General features: G+C 40.1%; 1 long non-coding RNA gene across 2 annotated transcripts; it reads left to right on the forward strand.

Moving 5' to 3' along the window:
* The first annotated feature begins 995 nt into the window (after positions 1–995).
* LOC149579422 (uncharacterized) lies at positions 996–5,076 on the forward strand. Of its 2 annotated transcripts, XR_016358373.1 has the most exons (3): positions 996–1,577; positions 1,657–1,743; positions 4,519–5,076. It is a non-coding gene; the product is annotated as an uncharacterized LOC149579422 (long non-coding RNA). The 2 variants fall into 2 exon arrangements; XR_016358377.1 differs by lacking the exon at positions 1,657–1,743.
* The last annotated feature ends 10,424 nt before the right edge of the window (positions 5,077–15,500 follow it).

Genomic DNA, 15,500 nt, shown 5'->3' on the forward strand with positions numbered 1-15,500 from the left:
CATTCAACTAACACTAATATAATTTAACAATTCTATAAATATCTCATTCCTATAATAAGCTTACCATTTAAATTAGTCTTTTAAAAAGTATTGATAAAATATTTGACTTCTTTCATACTCATTCAAGATTTATTCTTGAAATGAAAATAACTACAACGCATTCCAATACTTTGAGTACCCAATACTTGAACACGTTCCAATAGTTGTGAATGGAGTTGTTCACTTGATACCTACACTTATTGACTTAATGTCCAATTTTTTTGACAACATTGTACCAATACTTGTGACTTTAATGTTGTTAGTACAATGCTAACTACCCAAAATTGAATAAAATGTACCTTTAGTTATAAAAATTAACCAATGATGTTATGCCACATCAGCGGTTCAACTATGGGTACCCTTTATGCATGACCATTGGTCTCACTTTTTTTTGAGGCTGTTTTGGACAACTTGGCAAAAAACATGCTAATGTGGCATCATAACAAGTGACGTGGACTTGAAACCTTAGTTATAAGTAGGTGACTCACCAAGTAAGCTACTGTTAAAAACTAGGAGCAATTTGAAATTTTTACGTAGGATTTTGATAAGCACGAAGTTAGGGTGTTCAAGTACTGGGTCCTCTCCCCTTAGTTAAAATCTATAAATATTTTTTAGTTAATAGTACTTCCATAGACTACATACTGTTTTAAATTTTACGCTTTAACTAGTGATTAAATTTTTTGGTTTGTATGAGTCAAAATTAATTGATTTTAACTTTTGTTATCAAACTAATATATTGCATAGCATAGATGCAAGATTTTTAACTTAAAAAAATTTGGAAAAATTTCAGTGTGGAAAAAAAAGTTTTACTTTGTTTTGTCTTTGCCAATTTTTTTTTGGAGAGATTTAGCCTGCCCCCTTTTATGCAACGGTTTCTATTTTTTTAAAGCTTTTTTTAATATTACCGTTAAAAAGGAGAAGATCGAACTCATCCGTCAATCTAATTCACGTCCAAAATTTTCATGTAAAAACAGGGCAGATTGTACTTTTTTGGGGTCTGATTGATGTTCAAAATTTTTACGTTCTGTCTCTTTGTTTGTCCTCATCGCTTGAATTTGCAATTTTGGAAGAAGCAAACTATTTTGGGTCGCACTGAAGGTGAATTGAAAGGAGAATATCGTGTGGCTGCTTTCCACATACAAAACAACATAGCAGAATCGTGGAAGACAGCAGAGCCACTGACGTAGAAATGATTAAAGATAGATTCATGGATGAGCGGCTTTCGTTTGTGCAGCCAAATGCATCAACCGAATGGGTACATACTGGAAACGCTAATTAAAACCTTAGCTTCGAAGAATTTATTGATTAATTGATTGCAAGTAACGTCTAAGATTTGTGAAAGAATCGCAAATCATGGAATGGGTACACAGTGGAAACCCTAAATCATTTGCCGCTGTCGTTATTTGTTTTTGGGTTTTCCCTATGAAAACGTCTGCGTAGTGAATGAGGTCTTTTGAGATGGATCAGAAGCAATGTTTGCAACCATGACGTCCCAGATCATTTTGGCAACCATGAAACATTCCAACATTCTTTGTCAGGTAAATTTCATGGTTGAGTTCTTTCAGAATCTCATCAATAATCTTTCCTTCCTCTAAATCTCATCTACAATCTTTACAGACTTTTCTGTGTCAAAGATTCTCTGCTCTTTGTGCTTACTACATTACTCACAGCTTATTTTGAGAATCTTCCTCTATATTACTGCAAGTAAGATCTCCTCTTCACTTCTCCTTTTGTCTGATAATTCAGCCATTCTATCAACTGTACTTTGCAATTTTGCTCTGCTCTCTATGTTTTGTTCTTCCTTGCATGCTGTTGTGTTCTTAACTAGAAGATTGGAAGCATTTATTTATGGGCTTTGTAGTCTGCCTGTATTAGTTTTGTCCTTCGTTTCATGGTTTGTGCCCACAGCTTCACACTGTGACTATTTCTTTTTGGGGCTTTATGTGTTTGTTCCTCTGTCATTGAATGTTCTTTGTTACTCATGTAATTATAGGCAAGATATAGCTTCAGTTATTATTTTATCTCTGTTTCAGGAGTCCTATTTTTTTACTCATGCAATTATAGGCAAGATATAGCTTCAATTATTATTTTATCTCTGTTTCAGGAGTCCTACATTTTCTGGTGTCTTTATTTTGATCGAGATGACTCACTTATTCATACCCTTCCTTAAATGCCTATACTTGGGCTCATACTTCTTACATTCCTACGTATAATTTATTTGGACTCAGATGACCGACTTGTCATATTCTGCCTTAAATGCCCAAACTGTGCTTATTAGTTTTGTATGTAGTCTTTATTAGATTGGTATACACTCCTTAAACATAAGGGTCATGCTTTCTATTCTTGGCCATAGTTAGTTTGGACAGATGATTCACTTGATCACACTCCCCATTAAGTGTCCATATTGTGGCTATTGGCTTGTTGTGTACTCCTTAGCCATGAGGTTTTGGGCTGAGGTTATGCATTTGAACATATTCTATGTCTATTGGTTTGGTCTATATTTGTCATCTATGTGGTTTTAGAGTAAGATGATTCACTTGTTCATATTCTTCATTAAATGCCTTGTTTTCATAGATAGAGCTAATAGTGTTCAGAAATTTCGTCTGTAAATGCATTTTGCATAGCTAAAACAGGACTTGGAACTTCCCGACTCTTTGTTTATCAATCTCAATATTGTTTGAGATATACCTGAAGATTATCAAGGTTTCATAATGGAGCCTTTCCTTGCATTTTTAATCGATAAAATCTCATTTTCCTTCAATTTTTATTCATAATTTTGAAGTAAATTGATTTTTTATTAAATAATTAATCTCCATGAATATGGAGAGACTACTATTAAACTTGATCTTTTGAACTTGATTGATTTTTATGTAATTCATGATCTTCTGTACCGTCTTTCTATCACTCTAATGGAGAATTGGTAGTTTTATGCTTACCTTAGATCACATTCGATCTTTCTTGTGATTGTATTTCATTCATGACATCTTATTTTTATAAAAAGTTCCCACACAATTCCATGAAGTTTTAAGCCTTATTTGAAAGACTCAATATCTAGGTTATAGAGTGAAAGTTCTACTGCAAACCACTGTTCAATTAGGAGTTTTAGTTTATAACCACAATTGACTACTACCCTACATTCTCTGGAATAGGCCACCTCCATCAGCTATGTCTTGTGTCTAGGTAAAATTTAAATGTGGAGTATTCACAAAATCTGTTTCAATTGAGTCAATAGCATAGTGTCAAATAATTGTCTTCTATGTTGTGGATTTGCTTCTAAATGCGAGGTGAGGGTGGCTGATAGTGTCAAATAATTGTCTTCTATGTTGTGGATTTGCTTCTAAATGCGAGGTGAGGGTGGCTGATGGCTTGGAGGGCTGGAAATGTTTGTCAATTTGTATTTCTAAAATTAGTTACTATGCTACATCTTCTTATTAATTTCTCATTATTTCTCTTTTCTATGAAATTGTGAGACCCAATTCTTCATTTGTTTCTAGAGTTGGTAGGCTATGTTTTTTGTTTGCCTATTATTTTACTTTTCTATAAAGCTTGGAGGTGCTTATACAATTGGGGACTATGCTAGACTTTGTATTTTGTTTGCTTACTATTTTTGTTTGCCATGAAGTTGCTCTGTTCTTCACAAATAGTTATCTTATTGTAGAAGTTATTTTTATCCTCAACAGTCTTTAGGCATTATTTCAAGTAAATCTGTGCCACTTTCTAGGGTACGAGAATTGATAATAAATTTGCAACCCTGCTTTATTTTGATTTACATAAAATAAACGTGTTTTGAACCATAGTGAATTTATTTGGAGGTCATTCTTTGATTGATCAAGATGATGGTTTCAGAATTGCTAAGAATAGATACCTTGTAGAGAGTCATCACTTCCTACAGTTACCTTATAGTTTTCTTTTTGCCCTCACTTGCAAGACCTCCCATTCTTATATTTGCATTTTGTAATAATTTCATCGCATATCATGAATTTCTGATACCCTTCCTTTTGAATATATTATTAACTCATCCTATAATGAAGTATATTTACTTTTGAATATATTATTAAGTCATATATCTTTTCTTAAATTTTGTTTCAGAAGTATTGGGTAGGCTCAGGTTTGTTTCAGCTTGCAAGCCAATCTACATTCTCTGTTTAAATATTTTTTGTTCACTATTTTATCTGAATGTTTATCTTACCTTTTTAAAAGCAAATCAGGTCATTGTACAGGATAGAATTATCTTTGATTTATTTCATCTCATTTATCATCAATTACAAAATCTTAGATTGCAAAAACAAATTATAACAAAAAAACCTGAGATTGATTTTTTTTGAATAATAAAATGGTCAGCAATATACCACTTGTTTGAGTTATAGATTTATAGAGAGAAAAACATTTATATCTGAATATCAGAGATTTTGTTATTTTGGTTTCTTCATTTTTAAAAATTTCATCATTCTTTAATAAATTAAATGCTCGATGGGCCAGTATTGGTAGAGAGAGAATCGGAGAGGAAGAAGATAAGAAAAAAGGATGGATTTCACAAGGATAGAGAAGAGGTGGGTGCCCCATTTGATAGTTTCAAATGAATCTGATCAATCTAATTCAGATTTTTTGGTGAAGTCAAGTCTCAGGCCTTTTTCCCCTTTCCGTCAAGTCTTACTCCCTTGCAGATGATGGAAACTTCAAGGTTGAGGTTGAGCTGGGGTATGAGAAGACTCAGTTATATGTATATGTAAATGAGAAGACTCAGTTAAATTATATTGTGTATTATGAGAAGACTTGGCTATATGTATATGTAAAGGGATGGAGGCGGATCTCCAGTTTGGAAACTCCATTTACTTCAATGTGGAAATAATTTCGAAGAAGATTTTGTTGTTCAAATCTGGCGCAAAATTCTGGAGCCCTGCAAATTTGGATCAATAACAAACACAAAAGTCTTATTCTTTTGAACCACTTGGGAGCAGGTATTCTTCTAATGCTCTATCAGATTTTGATTAGGTTTCCCTTATCAATTTTAACTTTGTTCATCTGCCTAATTTTGCATTTGGGAATTCGTGCAGTTATGGGTATAATAAAATTTAATATTGATTGTCCTGTTCCTCGTTTGTTCCTAATTATTATTAACTGAAATCAAAGATTTTTCTCAGGTAATGATGTAGAAGCCATTAGCCATCAGCCATATAAATTTTAAAATAAATTATTAATGTATATAAAATTATATTAATTCAATATAATAAATAATAGAAAAGACATTACAGAATGTAATATAATATATTATATAGCTTCATGTTAAAGTTTAACTTAGAAAGGTATGGACTCTTACAAATAAAAGTTAGACTAGCGTATCTAAAAATTTGATTCAATTTTTTTTAAAAATAAGCTGAGAGATATTTAATTTTCAAAAAATAATATAAATTTAGTAAATATTGTATTCAAATGAACACAAAATTTCCATGAATAAACTATTGTATTTTTTTTTAATATATACTATGCCTTGATATTAATACATAGAACTTTTATGAGACTGGAAAATTCAGCAAATCAAATTTAGACAATGATTTATTTGATTATGTACAAATTTTAAAAAAACTATATTCCATAAAAATCATAGCAATAAAAAAATACATATTTCTATTTTGTTTTTCTGACATGTAAATGAACGTCGATTTTTTTTCAAAATGGAAAATGTTTACATTGAAGATTGCTGCCACTGTAGAAAGTCTTTCGGCTTAAAAACAAACTTTTACATCATTTGATTTGACAGCAGTATGGGTACGGTACTGGCTGACAAATGATGCATGACATCTCCCTGAAGGAGAGACATGACATCTGGTGCAAATAAGTAAATAAGTTGCACCGTAGCCAGTGCCAAATTTATAGGTCTCTTATAGTCAAGTTACTATAAAACAACAGGAAGAATGTAACTAATTTGATATGTCAACTAATGATAAGTTTATTAATGAGTGAATAAATTAGAAAGTGTTGTAATGTATCTGTAGTGTTTTTGGTTTTTGTTTAATGCATCCGTTGAATAAATTGAAATAAAATTCAGTTAGCTCATAGAATTATTTTATGGACTCGCTGAGTCCGCCAAACCTCATTTAGTTTAGTGACGGCTAATTTCTTTATGGCTGCAAGAAGTCAGAAACACATTTTTCACATTTTTCATAAATGAATTTTATTTTTTTCATTTTATTTGCATGATGTCATTTTCTAATCTTTCCAATTAATTTCTATGTTTTTGCTATTCAATTAATAATTGCATTGTTCTTCCACGCTGATTCATTCCATAAGTGTGCTTTGGAGGACATTTGCATCAATTCAAAGTTGTCATTCAAGAAATGTCCGTCTTGAAGCTTGTTATGGATTTACTAGACATGGAATGAAGAAAACATATCATACATTTTTAGAAATTCAGATATAGATGTTTTCCAGCCAAATACAACTTTTCCATTGTATTCGTGAAAATTATATATATATATATATCAACTTTAGATTAAAGCAATTAATTTATTTTTAGTATGAAATAATAGGTTAATAAATGGTAAAATTAATTTTATGATGTTTTGTTATTTTGATCTAAAATTTTGTTGATATATTATTTTTTTATTCTATGATCAATACAGAGTAGATTCTATAGACTGTATATTGAGTAGAAAAACATTGAAGAGTATAGTCTGTAGTAAAACAAGAGTTTCATATAATTGTCATAGTGTCTTGCTAATGTTTATGTTAATATTGAAGTTTAGAACAATGAAACTAGATATTTAAATTTTATTTATGTATTTATTGTTGTATTATAAAATTACTATGTTATATGGTTTTAAATGTATTTCAATTACTTGCATTCACTACTTCACTAAAGAATGTTTGGGATATTTAATTTAATTTTCAATATTTTTTTAATTTTTTAATTTTATTTGATTGCAATTCTCTAGTTATTATGTTATGATTCTTTATTTAATCAAGTCATTAATGATTTGACATTTTAAATGGGTGTAGTTCAATCCTCAAGTATCACATTATTCCTTGATAATAATTGAATTGAGCATGAGAGGGGGATAAAGAGAGTGTGGGAGAGAGGGGAGGAGGGAGGTGGAAGAAGGGAAAGGAGAGGAAGAGGGAGGGAGGATAGAGACAGAGGGGGGAGGGAAAGGGTAATGGAAGAATAACAAGAGAGGGAGATGGGTATAGGAGGGAGGAAGTGAGAAAGGGAGAGAGAGTGGAGAGGAGGGAGAGGGAAAGCACGGCAAGGGGGTGGAAGTGGTGTAGGGGGGAGTGTAGAGAGGAGAGAGAGGGAAGGTGTAAGAGGGAGTGAGAGGGGTGAGAGGTAGAGAAAGAGTGAGAAGGGAAGGGGAAAGAGAAGGGAGGAAGTAGGGGAGCGGAGGTGAAGAGAGGAGAGGGAGAGGGGGGAAGAGGAGAGGTAGAAAGGTGAAGGGATAATGGGAGAGAAGGGTGAATGAGGAGTAGGGAGGTGGGAGGGGGGAGGGGGCAAGGAAATAGAGGGGGAGAGAGGGTGTGGGAATGAGGGGGAGGAAGTGGGGAAGACTTGGAGATGAGAGGAAGGGGAAGAGAGAGTGGAGAGGAGGGGGCATGGAGAGGGGGAGCAAGAGGTTGAGAGTGAGAGAGGGAAAGAGAGTGGAGAGGAGGTAGAGGTGGGGAGGGTGAGAAGGTGGGAGAGAGAGAGGGGGGGGAGTGAGAGGTGGAGAGTGAGAAAAGGAAATAGAGTGGAGAGAGAGAGAGAGAGAGAGAGAGAGAGAGAGAGAGAGAGAGAGAGAGAGAGAGAGTGGAGAGGAGGGAGTGGGAGAGAGTGAAGAGGAGTGAGGCAACGGTCGGAGACATGGAGAGGGGGAGCGAGAGGTGGAGAGTGAGAAAGGGAAAGAGAGTGGGGAGGCATGGAGAGGAGGTAGAGGTGGGGAGGGCGAGAAGGGGGGAGACATGGAAAAGAGGAGTGAGAGAGGAAAAGAGAGTGGAGATGAGGTATAGGTGGGGATGGTGAGAAGGGGGGAGACATGGAGAGGAGGAGCAAGAGAGGAAAAGAGAGTGGAGAGGAGGTAGAGGTGGGGAGGGAGAGAAGGTGGGAGAGAGAGAGGGAAGGCGGTGGAAGGAAGGGTTGGAGAGAGTTAGAAGATGGAGAGGTAAGAGGGTTGAGGGGGTAGGTAAGGAGATAGAGGTGGAGAGAGGGTGTGGGAATGAGGGTGGAGGAAGTGAGGGGGACAGGGAGAGGAGAGGAAGGGAAAGAGAGAGTGGAGAGAGTGGGGGGAGACATGGAGAGAGAGAGAGAGAGAGATGGAAGGAAGGGGGGGGAAGAGTTAGAGGAGGGAAAGGTAAGAGGGATGGGGTAGGTAAGGGGTGGAGAGGAGGGAGAGAGAGTGTGGAGAGGAGGGAGTGGGAGAGAGTGTAGAGGAGTGAGGGAAAGAGAGTGGAGAGGAGGTTGAGGTGGGAGGGGGGTGAGAAGGGGGGAGGCATGGAGAGGAGGTAGAGGTGGGGAGGACAAGAAGCCGAGAGACATGGAGAGGGGTAGCAAGAGGTGGAGAGTGAGAGAGGAGGTAGAGGTGGGGAGGGTGAGAAGGTGGGGGAGAGAGAGAGAGAGAGAGAGAGAGAGAGAGAGAGAGAGAGAGAGAGAAGGGGGGTGGAGAGTGATAGAGGAGGTAGAGGTGGGGAGGAGGAGAGAGAGAGAGAGAGAGAGAGAGAGAGAGAGAGAGAGAGAGAGAGAGAGAGAGAGAGAGAGGAAGGGGGGGAGAGTTAGAGGAGGGAAAGGTAAGAGGGATGGGGTAGGTAGGTGGTGGAGAGGAGGGAGTGGGAGAGAGTGGAGAGGAGTAAGGGAAAGAGAGTGTAGAGGAGGTTGAGGTGGGGGGGGGTGAGAAGGGGGGAGGCATGGAGAGGAGGTAGAGGTGGGGAGGACAAGAAGGGGGGAGGCATCAAGAGGAGGAGCAAGAGAAAAAAATAGAGTGGAGAGGAGGTAGAGGTGGGGAGGGTGAGAAGGGGGAGGCATCGAGAGGAGCAAGAGAGGAAAAGAGAGTGGAGAGGAGGCAAAGGTGGGGAGGGTGAGAAGGGCAAAGAGAGAGAGAGGGTAGGGGGTGGAAGGAATTTTGGGAGATAATAAAAGGGAGAGGTAAGAGGGATGAGGGGGAGGTAAGGAGATAGAAGGGGAGAGATGGTGTGGGAATGAGAGGGGAGGAAGTGAGGGAGACAGGGAGAGGAGGGGAAGAGAAAGACTGATCAAGGGAAAGAGAGAGTGGAGAAGGGGTAGGGAGACATGGAGAGGGGGAGCGAGAGGTGGATAGTGAGAGAGGGAAGAGAGTGGAGAGGGCGAGAAGTGGGGAGCCATGGAGAGGAGGTAGAGGTGGGGAGGGCGAGAAGGGGGGAGACCTGGATAGGAGGAGTGAGAGGGGGATAAAGAGAGTGTGGGAGAGGGGGGAGGAGGGAGGTGGAAGAAGGGAAAGGAGGGGGAAGAGGGAGGATAGAGAGAGAGGGGGAGAGGGGGAGGGAGAGGGTGATGGAAGAAGAACAATAGAGGAAGATGGGTATAGGAGGAGGGAGGAGAGTGAGAAAATGAGAGAGAGTGGAGAGGAGGGAGAGGGAAAGCGCAATAGGGGCTAGAAGAGGGGTAGGAGGGAGTGTGGAGAGGAGAGAGGGGAGGTGTAAGAGGGAGTGAGAGGGGTGAGAGGTAGAGAGAGCGTGAGAAGGGGAGGTGAAGAGAGGAGAGGGAGAGGGGGGAAGAGGACAGGTATAGAGCTGAAGGGATAATGGGAGAGAAGGGCGAATGAGGAGTAGGGAGGTGAGGGGGTAAGGAAATAGAGGGGGAGAGAGGGTGTGGGAATGAGGGGGAGGAAGTGGGAAAGACATGTAGATGAGAGGAAGGGGAACAGAGAGAGAGAGAGAGAGAGAGAGAGAGAGAGAGAGAGAGAGAGAGAGGTGGAGAGTGAGAAAGGGAAAGAGAGTGGAGAGGAGGGAGAGAGTGGAGAGAGTGAAGATGAGTGAGGTGGCAAGGGGATACATGGAGAGGGGGAGCGAGAGGTGGAGAGTAAGAGAGGGAAAGAGAGTGGGGAGGCATGGACAAAGTGAGAGAGGAAAAGAGAGTGGAGAGGAAGGAGAGGTGGGGAGGTCGAGAAGGGGGGAGGCATGGAGAGGAGTGAGAGAGGAAAAGAGAGTGGAGAGGAGGTAGAGGTGGGGGAGAGAGAGAGAGAGAGAGTGTAGTGCCTCTCCCATTTGAATTTTTTTAAGTCGTCCTGATGGATGCAACCTTGATGATCTTTTGTTGTGATGGGATCATGATTGTGACCCTGAGTGGTCTACACCGTTGAGGTGTTTGGATTTATGTTTCTGTATCAGTTACTTTGATTATGCTTTTGACTAATCTTTGAGATTATGATGTGATTTTTGGTTCACTGAGGTTTGTGCTAGTGGTTACTAGGATCGATGTGGTATAATGAGGTTGTTCCGTGATTACTTTGAGATGTGTGCAGAGATTGCACTATGTTCTTTTACCATGCTACACTGGACTGGGTTCTTGTAGCAGTGGTTAGTCATGTTTATGACTGTGGTTGTTTATATGTTTTAAATGCCTTTTTAATGCAAAGCAATCAATCTTTATTAAATGCATTAATGATTAGAAATGGATTATTCTAGTTGGATTCTTTGTTTATGTGTTGCGGACATTTACTTTGTTATATTTCTGGTTAGAGAGATATTTGTTACTCATGTTATGTTTACATTTGAGATGACCTGACGGTCAGATGTTACTCTTTGATTCCAATATCATAGATATTAGACTACTATGTTTATTCAGTTAATCATATAGCATGACAATGCCATTTTGAGATGACAGTGTGTTTTATGATGATATTTGGTTATTTGGTATTTGGACATACCTCTGATTTCATTATGTGATGGATTTAATGCTATGGTTATTTACTTCATTCCTGCGTTGTTATGCTTTATGCGAACGTGAGTGATGTAAATAGATTATTTTAATATAATTAACTAAATGGTTAAATTAGGTGATTTAATGCATTTATTGCTTCAACTATGTTATTATATGCAATTGCACTTGATCGTGTTGTTTAGTGTGTAGGATTTATATCCCTGGCAGTGGCACATGGAGTTAGTGATTCAACCTTTCATATTTTACCAATGTCATCCTTGTATGGTCGACGTATCCTTTATTAAAATGTTTAAATTAAACCTTTCGGTGATTATTAAATCCGAACTCATTGCATTATGTGATTAGACCAGTAAGCGTGTCTGTGCATTTAGAGGTTCGCATTGTCGCGAAAGTTGTTTAAGGTGATTTATGTGTTTTTGGGTTTTCGAGCTTTTTAATTGATTTATTTTAATTTCTGGCAGTTTTGCCATAGATGAATTCATATTTATAGGAATAGCATGTTTTCGTTTGGGTCGATTCAAAGTTTAACTAGATTGGCTGGTTAAATGCCCTAATCGATTTTTCACTTGAAAAGTGAATAAGTATACAAAGAGGAATTTAATTCCTCACTTCTCACTTTAAAATTGGAAAGTTGGAGAGTAAAACCCAAAATCCTCTTCATGAGGATTTATAGTTTTGTTCGTTGTGGGAGCTACGGGCGTGGGATCGTCGCGAGGTTGGGCTCGTTGGATCCAGCTCGAGGAAACTTTGGATTGCCATGATTTTCAACTACTTTTGCGGAATATTTATTTTATGGTTCAGATTCTCGTTTTGCCCTTTTGGCTGTAAGGTAGGGCTTTCTTGTTTTATTGTTTCTGCTCCGTTTCTGCTTCTGTTTTTGGTAGCCGTTTGTTTGGAGGCTGAGAACTAGTGTTCCCCTCCGTTTTTGTATTCTAGTTCTACCCGGTTGGGCGGGTATGAACATTTTCTTGTTTTTCGAGATGAGGGTTTGAGATTTTACGCCGTTATGCTGGTTGTTTTTGCATACGGTGTCTGATTCCATTTATTTTTGGATTTTTGGGATTTTTTAACCCAAAGGCCAAATGGGTTTTAATTTTGAATTTTTTTAAGAATTGGAATTTTTACTTCGTTTTGCGTGCCGCCCTGTTTTCTCAGATTTTCTTGGCACAATGTGGGTCGTGGACCTTGATGATCTGTTTGGATATCAGTCATACCACTTTTGCACTTTTATGTTGCATTGGGATGCGTGTTGCACTCGTACTCCCGACTTTGTGTTCAGTTGAGTGATTTGTTACTTGTTATGATTTTTGTTGGACCTTTGCTTTTGTTCGTGAACACTAGGATTCGTGTAGAATCCATACTCTCGGATTGAGGCCGGTTGAGTGAATTCATGATGTTTGGTCTTGTTCCATCATTGGGATTCGTGTAGAATCCATACTCTCGAATTGAGGCCGATTGAGTGATTTAATGATGTATGGTTTCATTGGCTTTGGGATTTGTGTAGAATCCATCCTTCCCGTGTTGCTTTCAGTTGGGTGTTTTCTTTGCATTGTGTTCTCATTCCTGTCCTTGCGTTATGATCTTCGTGATGGTGGTGTGCCACACACGAGTACGTGCGTGTACATTTGTTGGGTGACTTTCGAGGCCCGATCTTTTGTGGATTTGCCGAAAGTTATGATCATTGGGGTTGGGATGGGAGTCTGCATGCCCACGGGCACTTGTCATAGGATGAGCATGGGTAGGGTAGGGTAGCATATGGAGGGGGCTTCTATCTCGCAACCTGGTGACCTTAGTGCCATAGGGTTGGCAGAGGGAGTTTTAAATAAGTGATAATTAAAGAAAATGTGTGACTGGTAATAAAACTTAAGATAATAAAATGTGTGTGCGGGGCCCTCCGTTGAGGAGTTGAAACGCACGATCCAAGCTTGGGCTTTTCAATGCTAAGAGACTCTCCATGATGTCAGCCCCTACTTAGTAGCCTATTGAGTGTCTGACTAGGACCTATACTCCTTGCATTGTCTTAGGTTCTTGGTTCAGCCATCATACTATCTGGCGTGAGTGTTAGCCATGGATGTTGTGTTTTATGTGTGTTTGTGGTTGGATCATTATCCCCATCAGCATGGCGGGTGAGGACCTACGAGTGACACGTGGTTGGGAGGCGCAGCTACCTTCACCACTGCTAGGGATCGATGTACAGAGACGATCTTTTGTCCTAGTGCGACCATTGTTGGATGTCTTCACTTGGTACTTCGGGTTTCGGAGTATGCTTTCTTGTGATTTATGCTTTCATTGGAATGCTTGGATATCATGTTTAGATGATGTTAGTTTATTTGATACATTCCCTTATCATGATAGTTAGCATATGATTAGATGATGTTATTTGATTTAGTAGTATATCTGTTGCTTACTTATTGTCTAGCATGTGATAGGTGATGTTATCTACTGTAGGATTATCTTATGCTTTTCTACTAGCATGTTAGATTTTCTTATGCTTTTATTGTTGCATATTTTTGCAGTGACATCCCTATTACAATAGTACTGACAATCTGGTCGGTGGCTTGGGATGTTATGCGCAGGGGATGGCTAGGACCCACGATGGTCTTATGATGCTATTGACGGTTGGGAGGAACCGTGCATTTATTTGGTTGTTTAGTTCTTAAATGTATTTTGTTCATTGCGATGTTTATTTCAGTATGTGCTTTGCTATTATGGTTTAGATGGATAGATGTTCCTCTTTCCTTGCTGTTAGTACTCTCGAGTGTTCCTTCCTCGATTTTCATGGATCCGATACTCCTCGGTGTGGAGGTTTCCTTGTTTGTTTAGCTTTTTGTTTGCGTTTTCTGTCACGCTGATTTGTTTCTTCGCGCGAGATTGTATTTTCTTCGCGCGAGACTATTTCTTCCTCGCGCTAAAGAATACACTTCCCGCGCGAGAATGTAAATCTTCGTGCGGCGCATAGGGAATCCTCGCGCGAAGCTCAGTAGTCCTTGCGCGAAGTGCACACTTTCTCGTGCGTAGCGATGAAAGATCTCACGCGAAACTCAAGACTAGTTTTCTTTCTCGTGTGAGAAACAGGGGCTATCTAGGCTTGTCGGATGAAAGTTCAGAAGTTGGTTTTGGACACCCTTTTGGTTTTTACACCTTCCTGGTTCAAAACAGATTTCCTAGGGGTTTAAAATATATCATTTAAGTATAAGTTGACGTATATTTAATTCCTTATACTTAAATATATTTTAATATATGCGACAAATCTTTTGAGATAGGTTTCAGACCTCTCGGAGAGAAGTTAAGGATTCTAAGAAATTTCAGGGCTTCAGAAATCCAGACTTAGCCAATTTTCAGGGCTTCAGGATTTCAGGATTAGCCAAATTTTAGGATTCTGCATTTTACCCCAGCTCGGTGTTTTGTTGATCAGTGGTTGTTCTTGAACCCTCATCTTGTTGTGGTGGTTGTTGGCTTTTGTTCGCGTTTGTCTTTTGGTAGTGGCGTTTGGAGATTCGTTGGATGCCGAGATTGTGGTGAAGTCTTCCATTGCGATCTTTGTGATCCCTGTATGATGTTGTCATGTGCATTCATACTTGTAAAAAAAAATATCTTGGCTTGATTTGAATCCTTGTTTCCAAGGATCTCTGGGCGGGGCATTACAAAGAGAGAGAGAGAGGGGGGGGGGAAGGAAGGGTGGGAGAGAGTTAGAGGAGGGAGAGGTAAGAGGGATGAGGGGAAGGTAAGGAGATAGAGGGGGAGATAGGGTGTGGGGGTGGGGAGGCAGTGGGGGAGACAAGGAGAGGAGAGGAAGGGAAAGAGAGAGTGGAGAGGGGGGGACATGGAGAGGGGAAGTAAGAGGTGGAGAGTGAGAGAGGGAAAGAAAGTGGAGAGAAGGTAGAGGTGGGGAGGGTGAGAAGGGGGGATACATGGAGAGGAGCGAGAGGTGGAGAGAGAGAGGGAAAGAGAAGGGATAGGAGGTAGAGGTGGGGAGGGTGAGAAGGTGGGAGAGAGAGAGAGAGAGAGAGAGAGAGAGAGAGAGAGAGAGAGAGAGAGAGAGAGAGAGATGGGGAAGGTAAGGGGTGGAGAGGAGGGAGGGAGGGAGAGAGTGTGGAGAGGAGGGAGGGAGAGAGTGGAGAGGAGTGAGAGGGAAAGAGAATTTAGAGGAGGTAGAGGTGGGGAGGGAGAGAAGGGATGAGACATGGAGAGGAGGTAGAGGTGGGGAGGGTGAGAAGGTGGGAGGCATCAAGAGGGGGAGCAAGAGAGGAAAAGAGAGTGGAGAGGAGGTAGAGGTGGGGAGGGCAAGAAGAGGGGAGGCATCAAGAGGAGGAGCGAGAGAGGAACAGAGAGTGGAGAGGAGGTAGAGGTGGGGAGGGCAAGAAGGGGGGAGAGAGAGAGAGAGGGAAAGGGGTGGAAGGAAGGATGGGAGAGAGTTAGAGGAGGGAGAGGTAAAAGGGATGAGGGAGAGGTAAGGAGATAGAGGGGGAGAGAGTGTGTGGGAATGAGGGGGGAGGAAGTGGGGGAGATAAGGAGAGGAGAGGAAGGGAAAGAGAGAGTGGAGAGGAGGGGGGGGAGAGGGGGAGCGAGAGTTGTAGAG

This window comes from Cupressus sempervirens, chromosome 1 (assembly GCF_028749045.1).
Source record: "Cupressus sempervirens isolate cs-2001-9-10 chromosome 1, ASM2874904v1, whole genome shotgun sequence".
NCBI classification, from domain to species: Eukaryota; Viridiplantae; Streptophyta; class Pinopsida; order Cupressales; family Cupressaceae; genus Cupressus; species Cupressus sempervirens.